This window comes from Anas platyrhynchos, chromosome 7 (assembly GCF_047663525.1).
Source record: "Anas platyrhynchos isolate ZD024472 breed Pekin duck chromosome 7, IASCAAS_PekinDuck_T2T, whole genome shotgun sequence".
In the NCBI taxonomy this organism is placed as follows: domain Eukaryota; kingdom Metazoa; phylum Chordata; class Aves; order Anseriformes; family Anatidae; genus Anas; species Anas platyrhynchos.
The window spans coordinates 30,420,133-30,432,166 of record NC_092593.1 but is presented as its reverse complement, the minus strand read 5'-3'; the positions used below and the strand labels follow the sequence as shown (position 1 = coordinate 30,432,166).

Below are 12,034 nucleotides of genomic sequence, written 5' to 3'. Positions count from 1 at the left end.
GTCCCAGGACAAACTTGCTGTCCGATAACCAAGGAGTTTTCATCCACACAGACTGACTGAAATCTCTGTTGGATCTCAGTGCAAAGGGCTGTAACAGGCACTGGCACCAGCAGACTCCCCCCAGGCTGAGGACAGACAGATCAGTGGATCAAGCACTCCCTGCCACTCTGCTTGATATCAAAGTGACAAAGGAAGTGAAGGCCAACTCAGACAGGTCGTGCATTTTTAATAAACAACAAACCAATCTTCTCATTTCTTTGCTAGGATAAAACCCCAAAAGAACAAATCACCTGATATGCACTGGAACTGTGATCCTCAGCATCTCTTACCCACTAAGAACTCAAAAAAAATACATCTCAAAACCCACTTATATCTTGATACGAACTGAAAGGACATTAAGAACAATTGCAAGAAACACAGCTAGTTCTCTCTCTTTTTCAGCCAAGAAACATCTAACAGCAATATTTAACAAAAATTTAGCAAATGAGGATGTGCTTCAAGTTTTAGTCACTGCCTGAGTTCTTTTACATAGCAAGTACTCAAGTAACCTTAATCTAGTATTTTTCCCCAAGGCTGGCAATGTGATTTTAGTTTAATAGCAAATGATTTTCTGGCTGTGATTAGTGCTAAACACATTTCAATATATATTAATTCCATGTAACTTCTATACTTTACTTGAAGTGCTGGACATTATTTAAATGGAAGCCATCTCCAGAACCTTGGTTAGACACCAAACCAGGGCTGCACTTCAGATAAATTAAAACATTACAAAAATGTCAAGTCAGAGACTATTTAAAAAGTAGATTTTCATGTTATTTTTTGAGTAGTTAAATCCCTGTACAAATGTCAATTTGGTAAAGAAACATTTTTTTATTTATTGTTCTAAAGTTTATTTAATAGGTTTTATTAAAGTTGAGCTGCAAGTTATTGGTGCAGGACATATTATATAGTTAATTGGCTGTCAATGAGGCCCAAATCAAAGTCCATCCATAGCCTTTATAGCAATGATTTTTGTTCTTATTCCCTATGCCTCCTATTCTGAAACCAATAACCAAGTATTTACCCACAAAAGGAAGTATATACCTGTACAGGAGATTTTTTTTAAGTATTTGAACAAGAAATGTTGAAAGCTTTACCACCTCTCCAAGTGGAGAGGAAGGCAAACCCTGTTGAGAAACCAAACCCGTGCTCAGCATGCATTTGGCAAAGGGGCTACTGGCACCTTTTACTCCCTGACACTGAAAGAAGGGGAGATTCACAAGAGGGTGACAGCAATACAGAGGCATGAACAAGGACGCAAGTTCATTACTTCCAGGTCTAAATATTTTCCTCCAGTTAGAGACTTGGGAAGGCTTCCTACATTGGGCACATAAAAATAAAATAAAACAAAAATAAACACCAAACTTTACAGCAATGAAATGAAAATTCTCATATTGAGACAGGCCAGCTGCAGAGTTGGATGCTGCAAGGTGCTGCTCATATGTGGTAGCAAACTCTGTGTCTCGTTGATTTTAATTTGCTTTCTAAATCAAGAAAAACACACCAGGACACGGCAATTCATAAATATCATGGACAAATCCCAGAGAGTATGCCAGCAACAGTGTAATATAATTTCTCAAAAATGCTTCACTTCCCCCCCTCAGATAATACGAGGAATGTAGCACACAGACAGGCCTCTAGTTCTCAGCTTTCACTTAAAAAAAAAAAAATTATCCTGTTTTACTAGGGGGAGAAAACATCCAGGAAAACTCATCTCTACCAGTCTCCCCCATGCCTTTCAAAAGGCTGCTCCCATATATTGGAGCTGCATGCCTAGGTTTGCCAGCGCTCCCATCTGTGGGGCTGGAGTATGCACGCTGCGTTCATCGCCGTACGACAACCTGAACGTCAGTCACGATGCCCTGAGCAGGACCTGCGAAATGGAGAAGAAACCACACTGTGCCACGAAACGGCAGAGTGTATGTTTCAGCGCTCTTACAGGCACAATGGTTGAGAGCTTGTTGTAAGCTACAGTCAGATTTCCAAAAAAAAAAAAGGCAAATTCGTAACAGCTCTGTGTACATCTGCAAGCCCTCCCAGTAGCACACGGAGGGGCATCCTCCAAAACCCTTCCTTGCTCAAAAACACTCATGTAAAGCTGTGTGCTTACTGCAGCTTAGTCCAATTTCCGGACTATAAATTATGCAAACAAAGCCTGTTTATGAGCTCTGAAAAACGATGATGCTTATAAACGTGCAGTCCAACTACTCGCGCTGCGGACCTGAAGAATTACCCTACTACGGTAAATCCTCGTGCTCCGCAGCCCTTTCCAGGGAATAACAGCCTGGTAATAACCTGCTGTCCTTGGGTCACGCCGTGCTGACGGGAAGAGCCCGAGGTATTCCCTCCCCCTAACCAGGAGGGGAACGCATCGCCTGTATGCAGGTGCCGAGCTGATGCTGCTGGTGCACGAACGCCCCGCATTGCATCCCAGCTTCCCGGACCACCCTTTGGAGATGGGAGTTATTTAACATTCCACCAGCTTAAAATATGAGCAATCAAAACGTGCTAGGCTTACGCGCCGTGCTTTCCCATTTCCCACTACTTCTCTTGCCTGACAAGGTATTCTTCAAATTGAAAAGAGGGCTCCTGAAAGCCCTGCTTCGGAAAACTGTAAATGAGTTCAGGCTTCAGCCCGCTGAAAGCAATTTCATACTCCTGACTGAATACAAATAATGCATTTTATTTTGTATCAATTACCACGCGTGAGAACAGACGACCACTGCCGGCGCTATTAAATATAAAAAAAGGAAAAGAAAAAGGCACGCCAAATTAAAAAAGCAAGCGCCTCATTACTCCACATCTAAACCAGCTTTGACAGAGGCACGAGCACTCATAAGACGCGTCTCACTGGGCTGGGATGGGCTGTTTTGCAGCCATCCTGTACGTTCAATGTCAGCCATTAGTTCTTCCCAATCGGGCATCAATGTTCAACGCACACCCAAAAAAATATATAATACTAGCAATAATAATAACAATCTGCAGCCTCTCCGAGCTTCAATACTTGAAGTATGAGTCAAAGAAGCAGTTTCACTTTTCACTCGGGAAGCTGACAAGCATGACTAGAGGGGGAATAAAATAACATTCAGTTCGCATAAATATCAAGCAGGCTGCTTGAGACTGATGGGCCAGGAATGTATTCTTAGCCATCATTCTGGCAGACAGGCCCAAGGACACTCATAACTTATTTTACAATCATTTAGTTTCAGCTCAAGTGGAAAACGTGACAACTTATCTCTGCTGACAAGATGGCATATCGAACCTTACAATTAACTCTCCCACGATTATCTGCCCAGCCCATCATTAGCTTTGCAGTTTTTGATGGACTGTACGGGCAGCTTTACTCGATGATGGTCATCATCTGCAGGGTGTATGTCTGTATTATACAGCATTAAGGACAAAATTCTCTCCTTGCCACGTAGCTGGGAGCCAGTTATGCCGACCAGCACACCCTCTGCTCCCGAACTGCCGTGCCAGGTTTGTAAATGACGTGCAGCAACACCGCTGAAGTGTCGTGTCCTGCAGGACGGAGCATGGCTGGGCTGCAGCCATCACCTGCAGAAGATGGCTGAGAAGGCACGGGGCCTCTCCTGTCCCTCCCCAGTGCCAAGCAGTGGGGCTGGAGCAGTTAACAAGGCTCACCTGTAAGAGCTGGTGTAGCACAGGCCCTCGTGGTTCACCTCTGCATGTTTGTGATGCCTTCAGGAAGGCACTGTGGCTTGCACATGCACGTTTGGTGACGTCCCATGCCAATGACAAAACGAGAGCTTCTAGCCTGATGTTCATGAAACACCAACAAGCTTACACCAAGGAGTGGGAGAGGTGCTAGCAAAATGCTATGAAGAGGTGCTCATTCCAGAAAAGCGTTAAAATAGTCAATGTACCATATACTGAGAGTAAGTCTACAATCTATGCAAGCTATTCGAGGCCCTTTTAAAAAATTCAGTACCTCACTCCATGACCTGGAGCAACAAGTGAAGCTTGCTACCCTCAAGTTACCAAGAGATGGGATATCAAAAAAGATCACTCTGTTGTCAAAGTGTGGATTTTTTTTTGTAAGTGCATGGCACGTGGTGTAAGGGTCTCCTTGTTCAAGCCTATCACTCATTTGGTAGAAATTACAAAACCAAAAAAAGCCAATGCAGCTGTTATTATGCAAACCAAGTTCCTTGCCTGCCTCTCTCCTAGATGCATTTTTTAATTATAGTCATAAAAGAAATTCCGTTCAATTATGACAAATACTGGTAGGAGAAATGAGAGGCAGAAGGGAAGAAATACGTTGTCTAAAACTACAATCCAGAATTATGAGATGGAACATTAAATGAAAAAAGAAATCAAGCAATCCTCGGCAGAGTCTCAAGGGCTGTGCTGTTGTACTGCACTTTATTTGCCATCTGAAACACGTTTGATAGCCTCTCTCAGTACTATACGATGTTTGTAAAAGTTAACATTCCGCAAAAATCCCACTTCTTATTCCCTTATAAGCTCTCCTCTGGGGAACACACTCCACAAACATCCCGAAGACAACTCCATTTGTGCTAAGGACGTCGCAAGAGCCCTGCTGGATTTGAGAAGGGGAAGAAATTAGGAAGAAAAAACAGGAGGGAGTGCCCCAAGCCAGGGCAAAAAGACGGGGGGGGACCTAAGTTTGAGAAAAACGGGCAACATAAATTGTACAGGAATAGCACAGCACAAAGGCTGAGCTGAGATACAAAAGTGTGCGAATGAAGCTTCGTCTTTGGCCCACGGCTCCTATTCTCTCTCTCTCACACACAACCTTTTCTCTCCTGTGTAACGATTTAAAGTGGAAACAAGGATATTCTGACCTTTTCTATCTTTGTGTCTTTTGATTTATTTTATATTTTTGTCAAATCACCTATTTACAAAAACTTGAAACAAACTCAACAGGTGATACTATTCTCCACAGACCAAAGTCAAGCTTGATCTGGTTTACATTTTTCTTGCATCTTCTTGTTAAAATTTTCCAACAGGCTTTCAAAGTGAAATTAGACTTTTTGTCAAGCCCAGCTCCCTAATGCGGCCTTATTCCCAAGAGGCTGGAGATTGATTAATTTGGGTTTTTGATTTTCCGAAGTGACAAGAAGTCAGACGTTACACAAAAGCAGGAACGGTGAATGGGATCAATTAAAGAGCAGAAGCAGCAACACAATTAACATCGCCAGGTTCAACAGAGAAAGAAAGCACTGATGACGAAAACAACAGCAACAGCTCTGGCTGCAGCAGGAATCTTTGCCACGACCCAAGGAAGGCTGAATCCAACGAGCGTGTTTCAGAACTTTTACTATGCTATTAGTGTTGAAATGAAATAAGCCAAAGATGTCGGTAGCTGGTGGACTGAATAATAAAAAAATAGCTGGACACTTTCATCTTCTACACATGTGTTTTAAATAGAGGCGAGAAAAGCAATCCTTTTATTTAAACGGGGAAGCAATAGACTAAAACCATCTGTAGTTGTATTTCAGACCTATTTCCCTGAGCTGAGATTTTTCTGGCTGTGAAATCCAATGCTCTACAGCTTCTCTTTACAGCTATTACCATAAATGTTCTATCAAGTTCTTTATATTCCTACTCTGCCTCAAACTGAAGTTAAAGGGATGCTGCAATTGCACAATGACTGCGTAAGGCTGGAGCCAGGCACGGATGTACAGGGCTGACATTAAAAACCTGTCAAAAGTGCAGCTCGGCAGAAGCCTGCAGACGATGATAAACACTTGTGAGTGGGGGAGATGGGGTGGCACGAGATTTTAGCATACGGGAAAAAATGCAAATATTTTTCCAGTACAGCCGGCTCACACCTTCGGCAGAAACCGGGCACATTTGGTCATTGATTAGCTGGATTTAGCTCGGACATTCAAGCTATTGAGGGCTTAAATTAACCTGCTGCACTGAAAGAAATTAAAAGGAAGCTCTGAGCAGAACTGTGGGATGGAGATGAAAGAGCCTCAGGAGTATTCTCTTTCCACGGCGTCTACCATTTTTCCAGCCTTATGTCTAGAGCCTGTAAATCACAAAGCTATCCTGTCATGTACAGAAAGCCCCACTGAATGCCCAAGTTACCGTCTCCTTTCCTCTAATGGCAATTTCAATTAAATAAGAAAAACAAAGGTTCCTTCTTGACAAAAAAGATTTCCCTACTTTTGGAGGTTCTGGCTTTTGATACATCTTAGCATGCCTCAAGCAAAGCAGACCTGAAGGCATGTTTGGCATGAAAGGATCATTTCCACTTGGCAGCCTAATAAGGCACTTTGCGACAAGCAAGGGACATAATCCACAGACTTGAGAGAGAAAGTTAGTCTCATCACACTATGGCACATACATCGGAAGGACTGGCTTCAATAATTTCAAGGATAGTAAGACACTTGTTACAATCTTTCTTATCTGAAGGAAAGACAAAGTTACCTCTAGTTCACTTCCTACTAACATGCAATGTCTAGCCATCATAAAGGAGGCATGAAAGCAAAGAATACAACACAGTGTTTAAAAAAAAAAAAGGAAAAAAAAGAACGTTGCTCACTACATTTTCCCTCCTAAGGAGCAATGTATTACTGTGCTCGCAAAGCACATTTGCTCCCTAGAAATCTGCACGCTGCTAGCAAGAAAAGGGGAAACCACATCCAGTTAACTTCCTTTCAAAGCCATCTCACGAAGTGAGCTCCTTGTGTCCAGAAGTTTATGACCTGATACAAGGAGAGGAAGCATCTTTCCCTAAGTGACCCCACTACATTGCCAACGTGGTGAAGACTAGCTGTATGTATGCTGAATATGCCCTGTGGAAAGACCAAATGTGATGAGCTGTTTGGATATATAAGGACAACGAAATAGAAAAAGTCTTGGATGCCACCACGTCCCAAGGCAAAGCAACGTCCTAGCTCTCACTGAATGGATTTAGAGTCTAGATGTATAAGGGATGTCTGATTCTCTAGCTTTTGCTGGGCAGGCTCAGATCTGTGGAGAAGATGGATGTGATTCTTACACGGTGTCACCCTGAATTGCTACAGCAGCGTGGATGATGCTACAGGGATTTCTTCTCCCACCCGTCACCTTCATACAAAATGGAGAGGTGAGGAGCGTTACAAAATATAGCTGCCCTGGGGATTAGCTCATTCAGGTAACTAGCTCCTAGCCACCCCACTGACAACGAAGGATGGATGGTCCTTCTGAAGGCAGACCATACGGCTGTGATTGGTTTTAGGGCAGAATCTCTTGTTTTGATCCCAGGACACATGTTGGCTAGTCTCTCTGCCACTTGGTCTCGATGGCCTTGAAACCTCCGAAGCCAGGTAGATACTCAGCAACAATTACCAAGTGCTGTTTGTCGTACCTAGTGACCCCATCAAGACCATCCCAATTAACGGTGATTTGCAGGAAAATAAACACTTGGAGTACCGCTAAAAAAAATACATCCTGGTTGAACAAGCTAGATAATGATTAAGTACATACTAGACTGTGTGAAAAAATACTAATTTATATCCTCAGTCAAAATGATGTGAATAATAAATTCACCTCAACTACAAAGACGGGGTCAGAGCTCCGCCCTGATCTAACAATCAGCATTGTCTTCTGATTGCAAAAAACTTCATTCATCAACATTTTGCTTTGAAACAGAGCCTTGAGGTCTCAAGGCACTTGGAAAATAATGAATGTATGCCTTACTGAACCAATTTCTACTAAAATATTTACCTTGTGTGCCTTACTCTGCTTACGTTGAAATAAAGGAAGAACTGACTCTCTTCAAAGAAATGCTCAGAGCCAGAAAAAGAGCCATGTATTCTGGCCCTAGCCTTATACTTTAACCTTCAGTCTGCATAACCTCTGCATAATTTAAGCATCAAAACCAGTCACTGGTAATGGAGAAGAGATCATCAAACTCAACTGTCAGTCCACAGGACTTCTGTGACAAGCCCGAATATCAGCGTTTTGGAAAAGCCAAGAGACTTTTACTGTTAACATCTTCCAACTTAAGCTGGACAGCTGCCGTATTCTAAATAGGCAGCTAAGTACATCATGCTAGGTAGGAAAAGGCTACGGCTCTCCTGGTAATGCATGCCACAAGCATCAGAAAGGACAAGAAATAATGACGGCAACACCAACGATGCTCTTAAAGGCAAAAACAAACGTACTTTTACAACAGGCTGTAGCTGAAAAGGAAAACACATCTTGCTCTTCACATAAAACTATCTCCTTGTTCCCTTTTATGTGTCAGAGGATACAAACATTATTGACAAACATTTTAAAATTATTTTTTATTTTATCAAGTACTGCTTACAGCTTTTCCCAGCTCTTTTGAGAGTTTATGATAACTGAAGTCAGGGCCCTTCTTTTGGTCTCCCAATATCCATGCCTCAGAAAAGTCACTCACAAACAGCCTCAACTGACAGACCTGTAAACTGGATACTCCTCATCAGTGCGGACTGTGGGTGGCACACACCATCACGGAATTAAGGGATTAGATCAACTGTAACAAATGAACAGCCCGCAGACTTGAAAGGAGATGCTCTTCCACCTGCAGGAAGTCCGAGCCTCCGTGCTTCAGCTGTCCCCCAACAATCAGCAGGTTGTGAAGGGGATGTGTATCAGATTTAACAGAGGCTTCTTTCACTCCTTGATCCGTACATACTGTGAAGAAGCTTTGAAGTGTTGGATTCCATAGGTAAAGTATACACAACATCCCCGTACCCAGTGCTCTGTGATCTGGACTGGAAAGAAACCGAGACTGCAAACAGACATGCTTGATGAGGCAAGCACTCATGTTAATTGGAACAGAAACTTCATTAAGCCTGAGAAGAAATAAAAGCATCTTCTGAGTTTCTTGCACACACTTCATCCAGATACTGGCAAAACAAAGCACTGTGCTTCTGGACATACATTAAACAAGAAGTCTAATTACTACAAGCAGCTGTTTCAACTTCAAAAGTATGGACACAAAAAAATCTGAAATTGGGAATTACTTCAATTGTAGCTACACGTAACCTTTTACCTTCTCAACTTTGTGTTTAAAACATTACTAAACTTTACCTAAATTTACAATTTCAATTACTGTTATTATATAAATTCAGATGATAAAAATTTAGATTACACTGAATGGTTAAGAAAAATAAAAGTGTTCTAATCAGGGTATTTTACTCATTTCCCCTATTAAGTCTTAATTAAAAGGTCCTAAAATACGGGAAGTGTTATGTCTTTCCCATAGGTTGACCTGAGAACATTTCTCTCTGACTTTTTTTTTTGTGGAAAATAATATAAAGTTATTTTTGTAAGTTCATAAGCTCCTGTAGGATATTGTGTGAATCATGCTTGTGCACTTATTTCCTTGCAATTATAATTTATCAAGATATATCACTCCTGAATGCATACAGGCATCCTTAAATCAAATGCAGCTCTTCGACTTTTAATAGCTCGTGCCAAAAGATCTGTCCTCCTGCTGCTGCTGGATGTAGTCAATGTGTTGATGCCTCTGTCACTATTACAGTGCTCTAAGACCACAGGTCACATTTATTTCTGAGATACTGGGAAAAACAATCACAGCTGATAGTATATCTCGCACCATCTGGTGACTCACCTGCCAAGAAAGATCACAGCAAAACTCATTCCAGAACTACAAACATTTAAGATTAAAGCAATCTTAAACAAGAAACAACAACAACAAAAAATATATCTGAAAGATTAAACTCCCTCTTTATACAAATGAGATTACAGGACTGCTTTCCTGATGAAGAACTCATCTTGTACAGGGGCACAGTCATCTGCAGCATTAACCCTCCCTTCTGACAGATACTAATACAGAGAAACAGAGAACTGAGTATATTTTACAGACTTTTATGTGCTGGATCTGCCAAACATCAAGCATCTGCGCTACAGACAACCGGTTTGTAGATGCTGTTAGACGAGGAGGCAGCTGTGGAGATACACATTTAAACACAACCTGAAGGTAAAAGTGCCACATGTTTCCAGTGATATCAGTGCCAGGTATCCCCTTTCCTTTCTTTTTAAGTGCTGGCTTTTGGGGATGATTACATCCCATGAGTGGTACTGCACCACACTAACCCCGCACCTGAAAGGTCAGAAATGTGCAGCATTCTCCGAGGCTGGAGCTTAAAGCCTGATCAAGAGCACGTTTGCTGTTCTCCCAACCCTGTCAGGCTAAAGTTTATGCTCCATAAGAAACAGAACTGCTTTGGTTTGAGGTTTGTTTGGTTTTTCTCCTCTTGGGTGGGGAGTGTCTGGGGACAAAAAGAGAAGGTGCGACAACCAACCCCAGCCACAGGCAGAAAAAGCATAGATTCATTGAACAAAGCTGGGCAATCGCGTCAGATTAATCAACATCAGCAACCAGATTTTTTCCCCTCCCATTAGGTGGAACATGCCGTACATATTCCTATTTCTGTTTAAATTCTAAGCTAAACTAAATGCAAAATATGCATTTAAGCATCCATAAGTAAATGTCGGGAAAAGCAAAGCTTTATAGTTCCACTCACAAAGTTAATTTAGTCACATAAACAATTTATTGACAGACATTTGGCACTTCAGGCTGTGAACAAGATTAAGATGAGCATGAGGTTGCCAATGTCAAATTATCTGAAGATGAAAACTCACATTTCTTGTCATTGTGGAACCAAGCACAGGATGTAATTGAAACATGCAACAATCCTTTATGTTTTAATTGGGGGTGGGAGGAGCTTGGAAAGAAGATGATCTTAAACAAGAAAAGCAGATGGTTTTCTGGAGAGCTGCAGAACTGTAAAAATCCATATAACATAACGCAGTATTTAACCAGCACCGCTAAGGAAGTATAGAAATATTTAGTTCAAACCCAAAGTTGTGCAGAAATGCCCATGCTCCCAAAACCCTTCTTAAACTAAAACTTCAGTGCAGCTCGGTTTAAGCCTTTCACGAGCAGCAGCTCACTGCCGATGACTCAAAGCATAAGCACCATCTCTACCCCTTCATCACGGATACAAGGACCAAGGAACTGCTCTCATGTATTTCATCCTTTCAGCTCATCTTGCAGTAATACATTCTGTGCTGGATGTGGAGTCCAGTGGGACCCAATGGCAACAGTTCGCCTGCAGTTTGAGGTCCATTGAACTGCAGCCCCAGCCTGGATAACCTGGCAAAAAAAAGGCATGCTGAGAGCAGAAAGCAAGCCAGCAGTGTTTGAACCCCTGTTGCACCAGAGGAGTGGATTGCAGAGGTTTTTCCTCTGTTGCCTGCAGTACAGCCTCACAGTGTTCTTCATCTGTACAACTGCACAGGTTTTCCTCATGCACATCAGTTAGGCAACAAATAAGTACCCAGAAAATACAAGGTACATCATTTGGTTTAATGCTCCGAAGCCTTTCTCAGACAACTTGTCCTCATTCTTTGGAGAAGAAAGCTCACTGCAAAGAGAAAAGGGACATCTGCCCACATCTCAGAAGCTTCACATTTCCTCTCCACATTCCAGCTCGGGTTGGACACAGGCAATGTGCCACCTTCCCAACTAATTCTCAATCAGACAATACTTACACTTCCTTGCTGACCTCCCGTTTCTAGCCAAGCACCGAAGTGATACGCTGCCTTCTCCTCTAAAGAGTTATAGAAACTAGCATGAAACAACACGTCTTGTAGGTTCTCATTTAACTTTCAGAGAGGCTTTGGGTATCATCAGGCTCCTGTTCATCATGCTGCAATGGAAACACAACACATGGCATACCTACAAGACCACCACAGAATAACATCTCGCTGCAATGTCTTGCTCCTAGGAGAGCACCAAGACCCCTACCTCACCCACTTCATCGTGAGGATCCTAGAGTGAGGTACAGGATGCTTAGAAACAACATGATTTTGTGCAAGTGAAGGCCAGGCAAAACAAGGCAGTTGTGGCAGGCTGCTTGGGGAATTGGGCAAATTTCTTTGACCAGGAAAACACGAGAGGAAGATTCCTGTCCTCTTCCTCAAGAGTGAGGTACAGCAACTTGTAATAGGCTTTGAAACC

The 12,034-nt window shown here is 42.3% G+C and overlaps 1 protein-coding gene across 12 annotated transcripts in view; it reads right to left on the bottom strand.

Annotated features, from left to right (window-relative positions):
- Positions 1-12,034, bottom strand: part of AGAP1 (ArfGAP with GTPase domain, ankyrin repeat and PH domain 1) — a 362,269-nt gene that overhangs the window by 95,265 nt on the left and 254,970 nt on the right. The gene's annotated exons all lie outside the window — the stretch shown is intronic.